The sequence below is a fragment of the Heterocephalus glaber genome, unplaced genomic scaffold, assembly GCF_053883595.1.
Source record: "Heterocephalus glaber isolate CG9 unplaced genomic scaffold, H.glaber_assembly_v1.0 deba00000937, whole genome shotgun sequence".
In the NCBI taxonomy this organism is placed as follows: domain Eukaryota; kingdom Metazoa; phylum Chordata; class Mammalia; order Rodentia; family Bathyergidae; genus Heterocephalus; species Heterocephalus glaber.
The window spans coordinates 3,353,952-3,372,702 of record NW_028258173.1 but is presented as its reverse complement, the minus strand read 5'-3'; the positions used below and the strand labels follow the sequence as shown (position 1 = coordinate 3,372,702).

Sequence of the window (18,751 nt, the reverse complement as noted above, 5' to 3'; positions counted from 1 at the left end):
CACCCAGCGGAGGCACTCGGGGTGGCTTTGGAAGGGTGCATCAGAGTGAGCCAAGGAAGGGGTGGGCCAGGGGCTGGCAGAATCAGGTGACAGAGGCAAGGGGCACAGATGTCCCCAGAGCCCACGGGACAGGCTGGGTTAGAGGAGGGACACTGGGCAGTGCCCAGAAGCCCGTCCTTTGCTGCCAGCAAATCCCTCATGGAGCCCTGAAGGAGGCCTGGAAACGCCTTGCGGCCCTGGCATGCACACATCCTGGCCCAGGATGCCCAGGGGAACCCTCCTACAAGCCAACACCCAGGGGTGCTGGGAGCCCCAAAGCCGGTCTTCAGCTGACCATTGAAGTCCTCCTTGCTTTTCCTTTGTGGCCCCTCCCCAAGCCATACCCATGTTCAGGGGTGCCAGGGCCATCTGCGACATCAAAACCTCCAACTCTTGGAGGATTTCCTGGGAAGAAATCCTCAGGACTAGATAAATGAGAGAACAGTGCTCCCACTCTGCAGCCCCTGCTGAGAACTGGAAGGCAGGAAAGGGGACAGATCTCGGGCTGATGCCCAGCCTCCCTGGTAACCCCTGGTCCCACTGAACTAGCTGCCAGCCCCAGCTGAGCCTCACAGAGCCAGACATAATGGGGCATTAGAAGAGAATTGAATTTCCCCTTAATTACAACGGCCCACAGATACTGTTTAATTTGTAATCGGGAGTTAATGTGGTTTTCCCCTCTTGCAATCACAAGGCTGCCTGCACATGCATGTTCGTATCCACACAGACGGGGTACGGCCGGCCCTGCACGGGCACTGACCTCCACGAGGCCAGCCCTGCCAGGAGCAGGGAGCATCCGGCCCCGCCTCCACTCGCCTCTTGCCAGGCCCACCGCATAGAGGACGTCGATGTGGCTGTCACATGTCACATGGCACATGCATGCACGAACCATCCTAATAGGCAGGCAGGAGCATAATTTTTCCTCTAATTACATATTCAGCACTTCTGAGAAAATGAGATTTTAGTAATTCAATTGGACTGAGAAGCGGGGCTATAATAAAATGAAATTTGTAACAATCGCGCAGTTAAATTAGTTAAATGGAGAGGAAGGAGATGTGGAAAATTGACCCCTCGATCTCCTAAGGACTGATCAGACATTTGAACCGAGTTGTGCTAACAGAGCCCTCCAGTGTTACAGAGGTGAGGGCTGAGGCAGAGTGGGACTCGGGGCCGGGGCCGGGCTGCAGTGGGAGGAGGAGGACTGGTGGGGTGGCACAGCCCTGTCCGGGAGATGCAGGTAGGTGGCTGGTGTGGTACAGATGGGGCTGTTCGCGAAGTGCAGTTTTGAGAGGATCCTCACTGCCACCTGGAGATGTCTGTGCCTGGTGTCCATGCCGGAGACTGAAGAAGAGAGGGTAACAGCAGGGGCCCAAACCCAGGGGTCCTCATGCCCTCTGACCCCAAACAGACAGGCTCAAGCTGGGGCAGCAAAAGGCAATGCTTCCTGCAAGCCACGGTGTGGTTCCCTCCCTCTCACCTGGAACATTCCACTCTGGGTCCCCACTGCGTACCTCTCATCCCTGCACACACACACACAGCTAAACTGAGACACAGAGACAGCACCGTGGGACTCAGGCCTCACTGTCAAGATTCGACGTGTGTAGCTCGGGATTTGGCTCAGTGGTTCTGCTGCCTGCCTCGAAAGCGCAAGATCCTGAGTTTGATCCCCGGTACCAAAAAAACAAAAACAAAAGATTTGAGGTGTGGATCCCAAGCCTTTGGGGGAGAGCCCTGGCAGTGGGAGTGGAGGCCTCCAAATACCCGTTTCCTGACCCAGAGCCAGGCCCTCTGTTTGCAGAAATGCCTCCTTCAGAGACATTCTACTCAGAAGACCCAGTCACATAAAAAGTCAGGCAGTCCAAGAATCAGAGGGCAGGCTTTGAACAGGGGAGAGGGAGGCAGCCTAGGCCTACCTGGGGGCCTAGCTGGTCCTCTGCCATGAAGTACCTGGGTCAAAGCTGCCCAGTGGAAAAGGCCCAGCAGGAGGCCCCCTGCCAGGCCCCTACCCACCTGCTTCTTAGCTGATGCAGACAGGCCACCCCACCTCCCCAGGCTACTGCTGGGAAGGACTGCCAGATACAGAGCTCCTGCCTGCCCTGGTGCTGAGAGTATCTCCAGGCCAGGTGGCGTCCAGACAAGCCTGAGGGAGTCCACCCACCTGGACCTCTCTGACCCCTTCTGCTGAACCATGCAAACAGAAGGGGGCTGATGTGGAGGCGGCCAAGCCATGCCCCTTGCCCACACCAGAAAGTCAGCAGAAGCAGCTTCCTGCTCTCCTCAGCTGGCGGGGCCTGCCTCCACCCCGAAGCTCTGACTGAGACAGTAGGAAAATCGATATGGAAGCTGCAGGTGTTGGCGTCAAGAATCCTTCCGTGTCAGGTCTGGGATGAGCCAGACAGGGGGTGAGGTTTGGGATAGGCGAGGGACAGAGGAGGCCAGGAAGCTCTAGGAGTCCCAGGCCTGGGGGGATGGTACAGCTGCACCCTGGGGTACCCTATGTGGGCAGCACTGCAGTAGAGGCAGCCAGGGTCTGCGGAAGGCAGAGGTTAGGGGTAGAGGAGAGTTGGGAGGGGCAGGAGCCTGGGGCAAACTGGGGCAGCAGACAGAACCAGGACCTCCTGCCTGGGGCAACATGGTGAACTTGTGGGGGGTTCTTCCATTTAACCCTCAGGCTCCCCTGAGACAGGCATGGGACAGGGCCAGTAAGGTTCCCCACCTGGTGCTGGGTGGCAAGCCAGCCCTGCAGGCTTGTGGGATGTACTGCCGAATTAATGCCCTGGGTGCGGGTACTGTGCCACCAGAAATGGCACCATGGGCCTTGTATGGGACACCAGGCGTTAGGTGGGAGCACAGTGGCCTGCAGGACAGGGTGCTTCACCCAGGAAGGGGGGCTGCCCCAACTCCCCAGCTAGTCCTCCGGGGAGCTGGTGGGAAGGGCCTGTGGGTTCAGCTTCAGTGGGAGCAGGGGCAGTGCAGATGAAAGTGGGGGGCACATTTCACCCCTAACTTCTCATCCCTCTTTTTCCCGCATCAGAATCACCCCAGAGATCCAACTTCTTACTCATCTATCCACCCTCCGTGCGGGGAACAAATGAATGCTTAGAACATCGTCTGCTAAATGAAAGGCAGGACCACACCCTCATCCCCCCCTCACGGGAAGGAAGGGAGGCTGCAGACACCAGACACGCTTGCGGCCACCAGGCCTGATGGAGGGAGCAGGGTGGGGGTGCACCGCTCAAATCCTCCACCCTCCAGAGCTTCCACTGCCCAGGCTGCAGCAAGCCATTCAAATATTTAGCCTTGTTTCATTTTTCAAAAGGGGAAGGCAGAGAAAGCAATAGGAAGAGAGGGAGAGAGGAGAAAAAAAATCTGAGTTTCTCATTTGAAAGTTGATTAGCCTAATTAGGTCTAATTAAGAGCCCCCCCCCCCAATACAGCACACAAATGAATTGCTGGTCTACTCATTTCCTTTGCTTCTCATTTTAGACTAAGAGCAAGGAAAGCCTGGGAAAGGAGCCGGGGCCAAGGAGGGTGGGCAGTGGGATCCCCTCCCTGAGAGGGGGGTAGCTGGCAGGGGGCCCACTGAGGCAGAGCTGGCCAGGTAATTATGCCAGAATCCTCCACAGCCTCCTCCCGAGACTTGCTGGGAAGCACTTTAGGATTCATTCTCAATCTGGTCCTGTTTCCTGCCTCTGGACCCCCTAGAGGGATTCTGGCTTCAAAGGTAGGGGTTTCTTGGATCCTTCAGCTGGAGAGGACTGTCTGAATCCCACTCAATGGCTTGGAGGTTTGGATCCAGGGTTTTGCAGGCCTCCAGAGTAAGGCTGGGTCAGAAGGTCATGGGGGTGGAGGCTTGGTTTGGGGGTCCAATGCCCACCAGGACACCCCAAGGGAGGGAGGCTGGAGGGCAGTCTGGTTATTTCCATGGGAGCTGTCAGTGCAGGCGGCAGAGCCACGGCCATCTATGGGCCCAGGTGGCCCTGCGGGATCCCTTTGCTCAGTCGCTATGGAGGGGAACTGGATGAACGGACTGCAGGGTCACTCGGTTTATCAGCCAGCTCAGCATGCCCCAGACCATGCCACTGAACAGAGGTTGGGGTGAAGCTGACCTGCTGCCCCCTTGTCCTGCAGTGGACCTGGGAGCGGGTGACAAGGGCAGAGCGGATGGCAGGGGTGCCGGGCACCAGGCTTCCCAGTGGGCACCCCCTCTTACTGGCAGGCTCTGGGTTGGCAGACGGGGAAATTGAGGCCCAGTGAAGGGGAGTGAAATGAACCCAGGTATGGCAGGCGGTCACAACCCTGGGCACAACCCCCATCCTGTCCTCCTGTGCCTCATGGAACCCTTGGGCCCAGACAGGACCCAGAAGACGAAGCTCCAGGCAGACACCGGGGGAAGGCCACCCAGCCCCGCACGGCCTCCCCTGAGGGGTGCCTGGGCAGGCTCACAGTGGGGCAGCAATCAGGAAAGGAGGCCAGGGCAGGTGCCAGGGGAGCCCGCCACAAACGGCTGGCGGCCCCAGGCTCTGACTCGGGCAGCTGCAGCCAGAGCAGAACAGCAGCAGAAATGGCTGGAGGGCCGATTTCTGAACCTAGATCAAAAGAATTAAGAAGGCTTAGCTCTGAGCCACGGATGAAGGGGGACTCCAGAGCCACCCACAGAGAGCGGAGGCCTGGGAGGGGAGTGAGGAGGAGGCGGGGGTCCTGAGGGAGGACAGAGGCTTGGGGAAGGTAAAGCGGAACACCAGGGCTCTGAGGTTGGGGGAGCACTTACGGCCTAGCCACCCTCCTGCCAGGGCTGCCCAAGCCAGGCGAGTATAAATACCACCTCGAGCTCGGTGGGAGAATCAGAAGAAAGGGAAATTGCCAAGACACTGGGTGATGGAAGTTCTAGAACAGGTGTGCGGAGACAGAGGTGCAACTCTACAGTTATTACCAGTCACAGCGTTGTACACCTTCCTAGGGGCGAATTCTACGGTACAAAAACAATAGAGCTTAACAAAGCCATTAAAAAGTGATGAGGGGAAGAGTTTAGAGTCCATGTCCTCTGTGAGCCCAGAGACAGCCTGGGTGCCCACCACTGGGGTTCAGGGAGCCAGGCCCAGAGAGCGGTGACTGTGTGGCTGGGACCCAGGGCCACTGCCTGGCACGGCGGCTCCTGGCTGTGAGGGCCGAGCAAGATGTGCACATGTCACTCCCCCATCCCTGTCTTTGCCCCTGTGGCTCTGTTTTTCTTTTCTGTAAATGAAGAGATAAGCCTCTTCCTGAGCTGCTGGGCCGCTCCATGACAGAGAGGACCAGGGACAAAGTCCAAACATGGGAAATGCAGGTCCCCTCCAGCTCCTCTTGGGGTCTCCATCGGACTCTGAAGTCCTATAAATCAAGCGCCCTAGTCTGAAGGGCAGTGGGCATCCACGGCATCGTGGCACAAGTGTGCCCGGGGCTCTGGTGCTGCCCTCTCCCGTGGGTCACCGGGCCCTCTGTGGCCAACTCAGGTACAGCAAGGACTCTGAGCCTCAGTTCAGAGATGACGGGTGCTGGCACTTTATCCCGATCTCTGGGCTCAGAGTGAGGCCACGGTCAGCTGCACCCCGGAGGGAGGGTGCCGGGGAGAGTACCTCCACCCCCAGTCTTGCCATCTCAGCCTATATTCCTGGGTCCAGGTTTCTGTGTCAGCCCTGCGGCCCCTTCAACCCTGGAGCCCCAGATGAGGGCCTGGGGGTGCAGAGGGTCCTCTGGAAGCTGCTGGAAGGGCTCCCCGCGTCCGAGGGCTGAGCCAGGCCTGAAGGCTCCAGTGCTTCCTGAGAAGGGAGAGAAGAGAAGGCATTCTCCTGTCCAGGTAAAAGTCCTTCCCTTCACCTAACAGGAAGGTGGAGTTCCAACAGGACGCAGCCACAGAGCCCTGGGGGAGGGAGCCAGGACTGGCAGGGCTTTACTTCTGGGAGTCGGATGCAGCGGAGTCAGCAGAGATCCTGGATGTTCTCAAGGCCCTGGATATCCAGGCCAAAGGACACTGGTCACTCTGCCGTCCCCACTCCCACCTGGAGAGGGAGGGCTTGCTGTGGGGCAGGAGCCACACAGGGCAGGAAACATGGCCAAGACCTTTAACGGTACAGATTCAATGTTAAGTTAAAATAAATCTCCACTATCAAGTTGTAACTAGCACAATTTCATTGCTTTTGTCTGAGTGTGGATTTAAATTGTTAATTTGCCAAATGGAAATATTTAAGACAAACAACACATTTTGTGACCTGATTTTAGCAGTTTCTTCTTTTAATTTAATAGATCTGGAGCTAGAGACAACAGGAGAGGCCTGACTCCACTCTGGCCTCTTTGGCCACTCTGTCCTTTATCCCTCACCCCGCAGCGAGGAGGGATCCTTGTTCTCACCAGCCATGAGGAAACCAAGGCACAGGAAGGAGAAGTGAGGGGCCACTGAGCAGGTGCAGAGCTAGCTCCCCGTGCCCTGCTCTTTCTACCTGTTCCCTGGTGAGCTGTGGAGGAGGGAGGGCCGGAGGACAGGCCTGCCAGGAGCCCACATCCCAGGGGCCTTCTGGGGGGAGTGCTGCTCGCCTCCAGCCCCAGGGACGGGGACAGTGAAGGTGGCCCCAGACTCTCAGCCCATGGCCTCCTCACCAGCCTCTTGCTTGGATCACGGCCCATCAGCTGGTTCACCTGCCCAGCTGCCCTGTCCTCCGCCAGGCTCACAAGCCCGAGGGCCCAGCAGCCTCCTCCTAGCTCTCAGACAGTGTTGGCACAGACCTCCCAGCGGGCAGGCATGGCAGCCTGAGCAGGCTGCGCAGTCCCAGTCCCAGACCCTTAGCCCCGCAGTGGTGGCTCTGGACGCACAGCTCTAACCCACACGTATCACCTTGGAAGACAAAACCACTGCACCCAACATGCACCCATCTCCTCCAGGCTGACACGGCCAACCAGGCTGCCTGATTCCCAGGCTGCTGCTTAACCTGCTGGTGTTGTCCAGCTCCCAGGCTCCTGCCCAGCTTGCTGGGGTGTGTGAAAAGAAAACCCCAGGGCCCTGGTGTGTGTGTGTGCGGGGGGGTGGGGGGTGGGGTGGGGGGGGTGGCCCCAGGGGAGCTGGAAACAACAGCAGGGCAAGACAGAAAGCAGCACGTCCCGCTTGAGGGTGCCAATGGACCGAGGACGGTCTCCGTCACACAGTAACTGCATACGTAGCATCTACTACATGCTGGGCACTGTCACGAGCCTAGGGAAAGAGAAGTGAGCGGAACAGACAGAAAGTCCCTTCCTTTGTGTGTGGAGGCAACAAACTGATAAGTAAAGTGTGCCTACGTCAGATACGGAAAAATGCTATGAATAAGGGTGGAGCATGGAGGAAGGGGGGCCGAGCTGGGGCCACCATGCTTCTGATGGCTCAGCAGCGGCCAGGAAAGGCCTCCTTAGGAAAGAGTGCCACAAGCAAAGGCTGCAGGAGCCCGGACACAGGTCAGGCGGGCATCAGAGGACTGGCTCTCCCCTGCCCCCGGCAGCAGGCACAGGAGGGCCATGGCCAGGAACCCTGTCCTACTCCAGCTAAGCCAGTTAGGCTCATCTCTGTCCTGGGCACCCCTGGGCCCTTTTCTCCACCTAGGCACAAGTTGGGGTCACCCTGGCCTTCTGGCCAAGAGGCCTTCCCAGGCGAGGTACAGGACAGCTGGTGGTCCCTTTGCCTTGCCCCCAGGAGGCACTCATGATGACCACGGGCCTGACACCTGCCAACACAGCCCTGAGGCAGGTGTTGGAGGGAGCGACCTGGGAAGCTAGGCTGGGTGTGGGGACCCCCACCTTCTTGGGACCCGGGCATTGAGAACCCACGGCCCAGCCCAGATGCCACACAAACGAGCTCGGGGCAAGTCCTCCGTGCCTGGTGGGGAGGGATGGCAGGCTCGCGACAGACGCCTGTGGAAGACAACAGGTGACAGTGGGGAGCTTCCGTAGGTTGCAGCCGGGTGTGGACCACTGGCTGGGGCACTTGCCCTGGTCCATCCAGAGAGGCAGAGAAGAGACCAGAGGAGAGGGCAGTCCTGGCGGGATCCCGACAGGGGCACAAGGGGAAGGGAAGGGGAAGAGAAGCCTTTTCTCCAAAAAGCAGACCAGGCACGCAGGCAGAACAGCCATTCCACACTGACCCTCCTCCCCATGGGCTGTCTGCTACAGGGGCACCTATGCTGCCATATCAGCCCCTCACCCCTCTTTGTCCCCACCAGCCACCTCCGGATCAGCCTCACTGCCTTATCCCAAGCCTGGTCTGCAGCTTTTCAGCCCCTTCTTTTCTACCCCAGATAATCTTTCTACCTATAGATCTGCTCAAAGACTTTCCATGGCTCCCTGTCACCTATTGGAAAAAAAGCCCACATTTCACAGCCTAGACTCTAAAAATATCCTAGTTGTCTCTCACTCCCTCATGCCCAGGTTCTTGGCACTCTGGGATCCACTGAGCTTACTCAACTCAGCGTCTTTCTGTAGAAACTGCAGCCTCTGTCTGGGACTGTCCTGCTCACAGACCCTTGGCCAGGCCCATCTCCTGAGACGCCTCCCCAGATCCCTGTAGGACCTGAGCCTTGTTCTCCAAGGCCTGAGCTATCCGTGCTGATGGTCACAGCCTGCATGGCTGCTGAGAATTTGAAACATAGGCCAGTGGAATTAGAAATGGGGGGTCAGTGAAAAACACAGTCGATTTAGAAGATTAAGCATGAAAAGAGAATGCCAAATGTTTCAATCCTGTTTACGCTGATTAAATACTGCAGTAATAATACTCAGGATGGGGCTAAATAAAGGGTATTATTAAAATGTGCTTTCTTCATTTCTCTTTGTTGTTGGAGACACAGCTATTAGAAAACACAACATTGTGTGTGGCTCTGTCCTACGGCAATACCTAGCCCAGGGGTCAGCTAACTTTCTCTAGAATGGCCCTGAGAGCAAATGTTTTGGGCTTTGGTGCCATACGGTCTCCGTGGCGGCCACTGCCACCCGAAAGCTCTGCCCACACACATGGCTTGTTTCAGAAAATCTGTGTTATGAAAACGAGGTGGGATGGAGCTGGACACAGATCCCATTCTAGACCACTGACTTCCAGGCTCTGGCACAGCACTAATGAGGAACATTTTTAAAAGGATGGGGAGAGAAACCAATCAATACTGTCAACCTTGTATTTCCGTGAATAAGGACATTAAGAAAATGAACAACAGATACCACTATCACTTAACTAAATGGGCATTCCAGCACAAAAAGTGACTTGATTCAACTTTCCAAAAAACATGACCATGTTATTGTTACTTTCCCCATGTTGCCATGGGGAGGGGAGGCCTTTCTTAGAGCCTGTGGCAGAGAGGCACAGGGAGCTGTGAGCAAGACCAGCCCAGGCTGGTTTGAGACCTATGGTCACAGGGGAATCTCAGAGACCACCAGGTTCTAGAATGGCATAGCTTGCCAGGGCCTGGGTTCTAGAGTAGTGTGGTTCATGGCTTGCTGGGACCTCTGGTTCTAGAATGGCATGGTGCCAGGGCCCCAGGTTCTAGAATGTCGTGGTTCACTAGGGTCCCTGTTGGATGGTGATTCCAACGTAGATGGTTTGGGGGAATCCATTGGCCTGAATGTGGAGTAGTTTTCTCTGTTCATTCAGAGACCATACTTTGAGTATGGAGGCTCCAGAGTTGGGCTGCCCAATGGAAAGTTCTAGTTCTGGGTTTGTCCAGTGGCTTCACCTGAGCCCTGTATGACAATAGGCAGCTGAAAGGTGGCTTGGAGGATACAAATGTTCTGTTGGTGATTTTGAAGGCCGAGTGCAAATTCAAGAATGAAAACCATCTCCTTAATAATTTGTCTCATATCAACACTTGGTGTGGTCACATTTGAGATATATTAGGTTAAATAAAATGGTTACTGGAATTCATCTCACCTGCTGCTTTCCATCTCTGAAACTTTCCTTCCTCCCCCTCTGCTTCCTCTTCTTCCCTCTCTTCCCTTTCTTCTTTCACCACTGAGCTCCAGGCTGGCACCATTTTTCTATCAGACAGCATTGCTCCTCAGGAGCCTGGGACGGGGGTTAGCCTCTGTTGAATTCATCTGATGACAAAAAACTTAGCACCTCACAGGCAACCAATGCTAATGGGGATATCATTAGAAACATCACTGGAGATTCTTGAAACCTACTGCACATTCCCCCTCTGGGTCTGTCCTGCCCTCTGTAGCTGGGCAGCCCAATCCCCTGCAGACACTGAAGACAGCCAACTAAATCCTAGTTAATGCCCCGATGGTGTTAGCTGACCTATCTGATTGCCTTTCCTCAACACGATGTGACTTGACAGTGGTGAGACAACTCTATGATGAAACCAAATTCTCATGTGTGCCCTCGTTATTCTGCCTCCCAGGTGACTGATGATGGGCAGATTCGGGCGGCTCTGACTCTGTCCTCTTTCCTCATTTAGTGACAAAGGAAGGAGGCCCAAGAGAATGGCAAGAGACAGAGATGCCACTAGAGCTCGGATTTTCCTGAATTTTAACCTAGGCCCTTCCTACCATGTCCAACCACGCAGCTGAGACGGTACTTTTTACACCGTGCACTTTCTGTCCCCTCCAGGCACTGGGTACAGAGCTTTGCATATAGTATGAACTGAGGCCGAATGGCCCACAGGGTCCTTCAGGTGGAGGGGCCACTGCAGGGATACCTCAGTTACCCTCAACCCATGTCCAGTGGCATCATCGGCTCATCACTTCTGTGGGTAGTCAGTTTCCTTTAGGTTCCCCTTAATTTTGTGGTCCAATTCCTGCTGAAGTCCCACCCAGCTCATCTGTGCTGGAGGAACCAGGGAGATGAAAGAGGCCATGCCTACGCTCACAATACCCAGCTCCACATCTGCCTGCACCCACACTCGGACACACATGCACACACACTATCTCTTTACACAGGGCCTAGCCCAGCAAGGTGCAGGTGACATTTATCTACATGAGATCATCCCAGGGACAGCAGATCTGAGTGTCCGTCCTTTCCCCAGGCTGCTGCTCCACAGCCTCCTGCAGGTACCATGGACCCCCATGCACCTCACCTCCTGCCTCACCTCACCTCCTGCCCTTCCCTGGCAACTCTGCTTGTTCTCTGGGAACTTTCTGTATCTCCCTCCCCAGTAGTGGAAACACTCTCCACTGGCAGAGATGCTACCTAACCAGGTCTAACACAGCTGGCCTGCCTGAGACCAAGTTGGCCAAATGCACATGAGTAACATCGCCTAACCCTGAGCACCTGGCATTCTCAGTGTCCTCGCTGTCCAGATAAGGAAAGGAAGGCTCCAAATGGACCAGGAACATGATGTAGGGCACAGGGTTGATCACCAGAGAGCCCAGGACATGCCTATCACCCACTGTCATAGAATGGCTCTGGAAAGACTCACTGGGGCCTGGTCATTCCCAAGGTGGGCAAGAAGAAGCCCCAGGGCTGGCACTGCCTTGTGGATAGGTATGGGCCTGGGGGTCCCCTCTGTGGGGGCTCTGGCTGCTGGAGCATGATGAAGCCACTTCCTTCTTGTCTCAGGGGGCAGGATGGGGACCAACACAACCGTTCCAGCAGCCCCTCTTGCCCATGCCCCTGAGTCCCCACTGCTCCCCTGGACAAGCTCCCTATGGCTGCATGCTGGGAGTGGGTCCACCACCTGGGTGACACCCTACTGTGTCAAAAGGCTTGACCAGGAGAGAGGCCTAGGCAAGCAGTAGCCCTGCTGCCCCCAGCTCTCTGGAAAGAAAATATGAGACCCTGCCCCAGAGGCCTGGACACACACCCTCCCACTGGAAAGGGAGTCAGTGGGCTCCTCAACCTCCAGCTGCAGGGTGGGCTCTGGACATGCCCTTGAAGCCGTGGTGAGGTGGAGAAGATGGGCTTCCTGCCCTTGGGACCCATTTCTGCAGTTGTCTGTGAACCCCAAGAATGGCAGGATGGGTGTCTGTGAATGTGTGTGTGTGTGTTTGTGTGTGTGTTACTGAGAATTAAACCCAGGGCCTTCACACTGGGCAATAATCCCAGCCTGTTTTATTTTGAAACAGGGTCCTGCTAAGTTGCTGAGTTGCCCAGGCTGGGCTCGAACCTCCTGCCTTCTGAAGTCCCATCTGGCTCATCTATACCAGTGGGAAATGTGTTAGCTACCACACCCAGCATCAAGGGGTCTTTTAGTCCTGCTTCCATACCCGGGGCCTATTTAGTTCCTGGCATGAACAGCAGATGCGTAGGTAGCTCATGGAACACCCTGTCCACGCCGGGGGCAGTGACCCCTGTCACTCTTTTGCCTTCTCACTTCTGTCTATTCCTTAAGCAGCTCAGGGCCCCCATCGGCCCCCTAGGAGCTCCTGGTCCTGGTCAGGACCTGGCTCTATTCCCTCAGTGGACTTAGCTTTGCTGCAGCTGCCAGGGACCCCACCACCTGCAGATTAGCTGGGTCACCTGTCATCATGGCCTGCAGGCTCCACTAGCCCAGGCCTCCTGGCCAAGTCATACTCCTCCTTGCTGAATGGGTCTGGCTCTCCTGGAGAGACCTCAGACACCCAGGGCCATACCCCAGCCGTGCTAGAAACACAAAAGTCAGAGTCAGTGCTCTGGGTGTCAGTGAATGGCATCTGTGGTACACGCACAGTCCCCGACCCACTGATCACCAGGCATGGGGGAATGGCCAGAGCCCAGAAGGTGAGGAAAGGTGGGGCGAAAGGGGAGAAGCAGAGAGAAAGTGGATACAGGAGAGCAGAGAGAACCGAGGCCGGGAAGGAAGAAGATGAAGGAGGAGAGGCTTAGAAGCATGGAAAATGCGAGGGGCAGCGCTAGACAAGAAGAAGGCAACAGGAAGAGGGGGAAGAACGGTCAGGGAGATTGGACCTCAACACACTCATGGCCACGGCTGCATGGAGCCTCACTGCTACAGGAGGCGAACGAAGGAAGAGAGAAGCAGAGTGTGGGTCCGTGACAGCCCCAGCCCTGCCCAGACCGCATGGTCTCCTGGGCCTTGGCCAGCAGCTATGGACTCCCTCTGGAGGCCCTGCCCAGGCCACCGTCCACCTCAGGCCCCCAGTACCATGTGGCCTGGCCAGGGCCCAGTGGGGTGCTGGGTTGCAGGCACCTCCCAGACCTCGCCGGGGGCACAGCCACCCTCTCCTGTGCTTACCATGGCCCATGCCACCTCCTCAGGAACTTGATATTCTGCATCCGAGGCACCTTTGGGTTTCATCCCCAGGACCAGAGGGCGGGAGGTAGAAGGGCACTGGGGCTGGGATCTTGGATGGAGGCTGTGGACACTGCCCAAGCTGTATGGCCCAGCACGTGCCTCGATGGTCTGGCAGGCAGCGGCACCCTGCCACAGCAGGGTGGAGCACAGAGGCTGCAGGCATATTCTCTGCGTGGCCACAGCACTCCTCCCTGCCCTCTGCTGACTTCCCAGCCTACCCACTGGCTGTTGGTTTGGTCCTCTCTAGCCAAAACTGACCCTCTAACCTATAACAGCCAGATAGCCGAGGAGGGAGGACACAGGCTCTGTCCACCAAACCCGGGTCCTCAGGTGGGATGGGCCGGCCTCCTCCAGATTTCCACCCCAGAACCTCATGGCAGGGGACCCTTCTCTCAGCCCTACTGGGTGCTGGGGTGGGGGCTGTGCTGGTGAAGTGCTCATTTCTCTTGTGATTCCAGGGAAAAAGGCCATGATTCAAACCTCAGTCCACTCAGTTATAACGCTGAGGTTCTGAGGGCCTCATGAACAGAAGCCCTAACATATCCTGTCCTCCCTGACCCTCTCCAGCCCCAGCCACATTGGGACATGCTAATATGAGTCCCACTGGACAAGGATCCCTGAGAGAGGCTGCCTCACCCCAAGCAGAGACACCCCGTGGGGACCCTGGCCATGCAGCTCTGTGAGCCTATGGTGGAGCTCTCCCTTCGGCCGTCTCCCCACCCTGGCATGGCCCTCGACCTGCCACATCCCTGCCCATGCTTAACCTGGCCCAGGCAACCTCCCCACTCTGGGCTGAGAAGCTCACTCACCCCAGGGGATAAAACACCACACATAGCATCCCAGACAGGCTACTTCCATGTCCCCCAGCCTGAAAGGAGTCTGTCTCCCCAGCATCCTCTGGTGCTGGGGTTGAGGGAGTCCCAGGTCGAGAGCCACAGGAAAGCTAAGAAAGAGCTCAAGCTACACAGGAGCATCTGCTGAGACCCTTTCTTTTGCACCTGGCCAAGAAAGTGGCTGGGAAGGGAGGAAGGGAGTTTCTCTCTTCATTATTCATTAGGCTGGGGCCGGAGCCGCCTGGTCTGGAAGCCAGGCTCTGCTCTTTAGTGGCTTTGTGACAGCACGTTCCGTGACCTCTCTGCACCTCGGTTTCCCCAACTCTTCATGCACAGGGTTCAGCCTCAACAGATTCTGAACAAACAGGAGCAGGGTGTGAAACGCAGGGAAGAACTCACAGACCTAACCGGACTGCATCAGCTTTACTGGCATCAAGGCAGTTCACCAGTGTGGATGGCGGTGACGAGCCCAAGGCTGGCAGCTGGGATGGGGACCCTTTGTCCTCTGTCCCTAAGGGTTCCTGGAGGGTGGGGGCACAGCGCCAGCAGGAGGATTAGTTTAGAGACCTCAACTGCTTGTTGGGTTAAGTTTTCCCGGTCACAGGGTGACTCTGGTTCCGGCCAAGGGAGCAGACCTAGACTGCCACATCCTGAAGATGCAGGGGGACAAGCTGCTGCTTTGTGCCTTCCCACGCTGCTGGCCATGGGCTACTCACCAGTGGCCTGTGATGTCGCTGTGAGTGCGTCTCCAGCAGGGCTCCTGGAGCCACACCAAGCCCACTAGTGACGCGCCAACAGCTCCGGAAACGGAGACTGAACTCCCAGAGTGTGTGGAAGGTGTGAGAAGCAGTGTTATGTTGGCTACAGTAATTAATCCTTATTAGAAATTGCTGTGATTAGCAGTGTTCCCACCCTAGGCAAAGAGGGAATAATTCTTAATAAGAGCAGAGCCTCCTAATGAATCCCAGGACAGACCCCCAAGTCCCCTGGCCCTCTGTGGAGCCTCTGGACTCCACTTCCCCTGGGAACACACTCTTATCAACAACTCCCCAAAGCCCTGGCACTGGGAGACTTGAAGGGTGCGCTACAGCAACTCTGAAGGGCTGATGATGTTGGCCATGCCTTGGAGACTACCCGGGGTTTCACCTTCATTAAGTACACAGAGGCAGTAAAATCAACAGCAAAATCAACAGTGCACCCCTTAGAAGGTTCGGGTCCTTCGACTCTCTGGGGCTGGCGCCATCCTGCCAGCCAGCACCCACCTGCCCTTCTGCTCTGTACCAACGCTCCCTTGTACCATAGCTAAGCCACTTACATCTCTCTCCCCTAGAGTGATTTACCAGCTTCTCAATCGGATGGAGTGATAAGATTTTCTTTTATAGGACACTGCAGTTTAATAATAAAGTAATTACTGTGACAAAATCCCATTTTGTGAGCTGGGGGTTTTTTCCTCCCGTTCTCTGAAACCTGCTTTCAACGAAGCCCAGACAAGCTATCCAGGACACCTTGCTGATGTTCTGGAGTGTCCAATAAAGCCCTCCTTGCTCGGAAAGGTGACGTGTCAGCTCTTACATCCTGCTGGTGCAATGCACCAGGGGCAGTGGCCTCAGGGTCCCTAGGAGGGGCCACATTCATAGGGGGCCATGCCCTGGAGTGGCCTGCAGGGAGCTGAGGTGCTCCCAGGGAGCAAGCGCCTGTGCTGTTCCTAAGTGGGACACTGGTAGTGGGCTGGGCAGCCAGAAAAGCAAGGCACGGCCTCACTGAGGACACAGAGTGAGACCCAGACCCACCTTCCATGAGCTCCTACCAAATGCCAGAGCTTAACGAAACTGGATTTACCCTGGTGTTGACTGGAAGTCTTCCCGTGGTGGTTAAAACTGAAAAATATCACCACCATTGCTGAGTGAGGCTGATAGGAAGACAGACAAACAACAACAGGTGCCTCTAATTAATTACAGAACTGGGTGTCTCAGGGGGGACACAGCCCCATCCCCAGTCTGCCTGGCGTCCAGCCCTTTCCAGCAGGAAATGGTTAACGACGCTGCAACGGAGAGAATGGAATTCCGCTGGTTGAGGTTTTATCTTTTTAATTCCCCACTCTGAAGGATACATACAGGTTTAGCAAGCTTGCTTGTTTAAATGCTGCATTTTAATGCGCCTCCAACTATGTCTCTTGTCTTGCTTGATTTCACGTCTTCTGCTCCTGATATCAAATGTGCCATTAGATTGAATGCACAGCCCACATATGGCACTGGCACGCACTTAGCAGAGGACCCGAAGCCCCCATGAGGGACCAGAGAAGAGGTGAGCTCTCATTCCTGAGGCCTTGCTATTGTGGCCCGTGGTCCAGCCTTGTGTGTGACATCCCATTCGGGGGACACAATAAATTGTCTCTCTCCAAATGTGGTTTGGGACAAGCAGAGCTCCAAACTAAATGCGTTGTTTTGTAAAGGCCCTGGACCACCAAAGCTGTGTGTGCACCCATAAAAATGTGCACCCACAATAGCCATGACATGTCTGCATTCTAGATTCATGCACCAACCACGGCTGGACACCTTGCGAAGTGTGGCCGAGTGAAGGAAATGGGGTTCTTCTAAGCCTGGTGCAATGGGCACATACTGGCCTTCCCATGCACGTTCTGCCCATGGCTGGTGCCCATCTCAGATGGGTGCAGCTCATTTGAAGTATTTTTGCCTTTTCAGTGCCCCTACCGATAACTTCAAATGTCACTAGCCAGGGATATACCACTAGCCCTGGAGAAATAAGGCTTGTCTACTCCACAGGTCCTGCTGGTAGATTCATCTCAACTGTGCGCACTTGTCTGACTCCATTAAGGCTGCCATTTTCTGTTTGCCCTTCTTCATCTTCACTTGGCCCTAGGGCTCAGCCTCGGAGGACTGTGTGTCCAAGGAAGACACTGAGATTCACAGTGGTCAAGTGACTTGCTTAAGACAACACAACCAATAGACCATGGGTTAGCGTCCAGGACTCCTCCAAAGCCCGTGCTCTGCCTACTGATCACAGAGCCTTGCTTCCAGCCGCCCAGAACATTCCTGCCTGAGTGGCTGGCTGTGGGGCAGATCCTTGCTCCAAGGAGCCTACTCCAAGTGGTCTTACCTGAGAGTGGTTAGGAACACATGTCCTCAGCCCCATGTCAGAGACTCCCAGGGGATTCTTAAGGTCATGGGAATGTAGGAGTGCCTTCCCAGACCCATCCTGTCTCAGTTTCAACCAGAAGTTAGCAGTGGCCTGGGCCCGGACAACCTCTTGCCTGTTGGTCTGGGGGAATCTCAGAAGCTCCCCCAAAAGCTCCTAGGTTGTGTCCAGAGGAATCTCCAAATGTCACAGAGAGTCCCAGAAAGGTGAGATCAAGGGCCAAGGGCTCAGGGTCGCAGGCCACTTCTGACCACCCTCTGGTCCTGCCCATCACACAGTCCCAGGCAGTCCCCTGTCCTTTCCTCTGCAGTGGCCAGGATGTCTGGCAATCCCCACTGCAGGGACCCTAGTAAAGGGCCAACCCAAGTGCCTAGCAGCCCAGGCAGGGCCTAAGCCCGGGTCCACTTCTGGGGGCCCACCTTCACCATGTCCATAGATGCACATGAGCCACTTTCTGTGGCTCCCTGGACAGACCAAGAGGCACAGGCAGACAAGGGCCCACTGCCCAAAGGCCAGCCCCCCTAGAGCCTCTCAGGGAACCCTAAAAGCACACTCACTCTCCATTTAGCTCCAGGTGGTCACGGGGGCGGGGTAAGAGCAACCTCACTTTAGGGCCCCTGCCCGGCCTGACCCTGACCAGCTGCCTTGGGGTGGGCACCCTGTACCTATGCCTTCTATCTCCTCACCCACTGCAGGGTGCAAATGGGGTCCTCTGAGAACCCTCTCACTGGGCCAAGCAGGCCCCAGGACGGCAGACTAAGCTTTCACAGTCCCACCAGGCCTCCCCAGCAGCCACCCCCACCTTGCAGGCGCGAGGGTGTGAACAGGGAGAAAGCTGAAGGGGTGGAAGGGCAGGCCCGGAGGTGTGGGCACTCAGAGTGGGTGAAGCCAGGGTACTGCAGCCCCAGGCCGACTCCGGCCACACTGGCACCGGGAGTCCAGCGCGGAGGGCCTGAAGGAGGAGAGGGAGTCCGCCCTCAGCTCTGGTGCAAGCTTGGGACCGCACTGATTCCGCATTGGGTGGGAACGCGGGACCCCTGCCCCCGTGCCCTGACTGCCAGGAAGCCCAAGGTTGAGACTCCGCGCGCCCCTCCCCCCATGGGGCATCCTGGAGATTTGGGGGGACAGAGTCGCTTCGTTTCCTGCCCCCTTTCCCCGCCAGCCCCGAGCTTCCTGCGCAGTCCGGCAGACAGAAAAAGTCTGGGCCCAGCCCCTTCTCGGGTCGGAGCTCCGGGGCGCCCTCGGCCGTCCCACCAAGCGGTTGGCCCGCCTCCCCGGAGGCCGAGCGCGCAATCCGCGCTGCCGCAGAACCCGGCGCCCTCGCCGCCACCTCTGCGCGGCCCCCTAGCTTTCCCGACGCTGCCAAGGAGCGTTCCTGGCTTCCCGCTCCCGGGTCCCCCACGGCCGGGCGCGAAGTTCCCCTAAGTGACCCGGACGCCGAGAACCCCCGCCCCCTCCCCTCGGGCTTCCCCCGAGACTCCGCCCGCTGCCCCCTCCCGCGCCTTCGGA

General features: G+C 56.6%; 1 protein-coding gene across 24 annotated transcripts in view; it reads right to left on the bottom strand.

The window, feature by feature from the left end:
• Positions 1 to 18,751, bottom strand: part of Rbfox3 (RNA binding fox-1 homolog 3) — a 393,013-nt gene that overhangs the window by 57,824 nt on the left and 316,438 nt on the right. The window lies entirely within an intron of this gene.